We start from the raw sequence: 2,500 nt of genomic DNA, 5'->3' as shown, positions 1-2,500 counted from the left end.
AAGTTGGTATGAGATCTGTGTAAGTGATTTAAAGGATTTTTCTTTTATTAGTATCTTTCATAGCCGATGTGGGACAACTTCCTTTGTTATTGAAAGTCATCTTTAGCTGACAAATCCCTTAGCCGATGTGGGACAACTTCCTTTCTTATTGAAAGTCATCTTCAGCTGACAAATCCCTTAATACATGGTAATTGGTATTATCTTAGTTTTACGAAGTATTTGGCAAATGTTGATTCGTCTTAAATTTAATAAATGGGTTAAACAGGTTTTTTTCGGGTTTAAATATTCAACTTGAACCTAACCCATTTAATAAACAGATCAGGTCGGATTCACCCATTTAATTAATTAGGTCAAAAATCTAAACCCAAACCCGCTAATTTCGAGTCGGTTTCAGATCAAGTTAGCAGGTCGGGTCAGCTTTTGCCAGCCCTAATAGGCAGATCAATTTATTTCAATCAGTTTATATATATATATATATATATATATATATATATATATATATATATATATATATATATATATATATATATATATATATATATATATATATATATATATATATATATATATATATATATATATATATATATATATATATATATATATATTCTGTATGCAATATCTTCTGTATAGAACTTGTGTTCTTCCTTTTTCCGTATTATTAGAAAACTGAAATTGGACTTAATTTGCTAAAATTAGGTGACAATTTGATTCGGATTTATAACAGTTCCATTTACAAGTTCGGGTTTGTATCAGTTTGGGTTAAAAACAGTTCGATTAATAATCGATCGGGTTTGTATCAGTTCGGGTTAAAAACAGTTCGATCTTAATCGGTTTTAGTCAGGTTACATTCGGTTACGTGCATAATTCGGGTCGGATTTGACTCAGGTCGATCACTGTTCAGTTCGGGTGAAGGTTTATATGTCGGTTATAAAATTCGGTTGCAGTTCGAGTTCGATTTTGCCCTTTTCGGTTATCAAACGGTTCGAGTGAAGTATCGTTTCGGGTAATTGCGGTTCGGTAAACCTAAAAAACTTACATTTTTCGGATCGGATAATTTTCGATTTCGAGTCGGATTTTCGGGTCGGGTTTGTTTTGAACAGCTCTACTTTTTAATAACCTTTAAAAGTTGAGGTCCTTAACATGAATCATAACTTATAATCTATATTTATTTTACTTGTCCCATTTACTTTTTCACACTTGTCGAAATAACATTTTAACTTTTGAAATTTCTAATTATGCTCAATTAAAAATTATAAAAAGTTGATATTAATAATCATTGTATTGAGACGAATAAAAAAAGAAACTAATTGACTATATTTTAACTTATAGATTAAGAACAAAATACAAATTCAAAGAGATTGGTGAATAGTAACAAAATGTAAATGGAACAAGTATAATTAATTGGGGGAGTAATAAAACTGAGGTCCTTATACTTCTTCCGTTCCAAAATACTTACATTTATTTTTTTCACGCAATTTAATACACTAATTTATTCTTTAATCTTTTTAATTATGTATAATAAAAAATTATAAAAAATTAATATTGATAATCTTTGCAATAAAACGAATCAAACAAAATGTTACGATTAAAAATTATTAACAAATTTGCAACTAACATGGAATGGATGAATTTGTGTACTCCTTGTATCCATGGGCAAAGGAGGTAATCCTAATTTTCTGTATCTGTCTCTTTCAATATCAAGCTAATGTTTAATCATATCTTGCTCATCATTGAATTCTTTCTCTTTGAGTTTATTTTATAATTTTTGTTTTTGATAAAAGTGTATTTTATAACTTAATATAATATTAATCCGGTATTTTATTCAGTCAATTCCAAATTTAAAGTTTCTTACAGAATCATTACAATTTATCAATACTATTATCAAACATCAATCAATGATAAAAAGAAATCATGACTGACAATTAGAGAGAATAAACTGGGTAATATTGGCCACATGATCAAACTCAATCCCATTAGCAGTAGTATCCACAATCAACCTTGGAATATCACTCACATCATACTCCGTACATCCATTATACTCTTCCAATAAACGCTCCATATCCTGCCACGTCGCCGGCTTATGACCGGAAACATTTCCAGCACCTCGCTTCTCCAGCCGGTGCCGCCACTCATTTTGATCGGATGGTCGACACTCGACGACGAAAACACGGTGAGTCCCAGCGGCGATACGAAGAACATCATTGAGGTGGCTACGACGGGATAAAGGAGAGTCGATGACGACGGAGAGGCCAAGACGGACTTGTGTGGATACGACGCGCCACATGACGGCGTAGGAGAGGTGGTTTAGGTCAGACGGTGTGGCGTTGGAGGAGATAGAAAGAGTAGCGTCGCGGATGTCGTCTTTGTCGATGAGTGGGATGCGGTAAGTGGTGGCTATGGCGGTGGCGATTGTGCTTTTGCCGGTGCCGGGATGTCCTTTCATGGCTATTATTATTGGGATGTTTAGCTTATCCATCTGCTTCAAACAATTTTCTCT

The sequence above is a fragment of the Amaranthus tricolor genome, chromosome 4, assembly GCF_026212465.1.
Source record: "Amaranthus tricolor cultivar Red isolate AtriRed21 chromosome 4, ASM2621246v1, whole genome shotgun sequence".
Taxonomy (NCBI): Eukaryota; Viridiplantae; Streptophyta; class Magnoliopsida; order Caryophyllales; family Amaranthaceae; genus Amaranthus; species Amaranthus tricolor.
The sequence above is the reverse complement of the archived record's forward strand: the minus strand, read 5'-3'. Positions refer to the sequence as shown.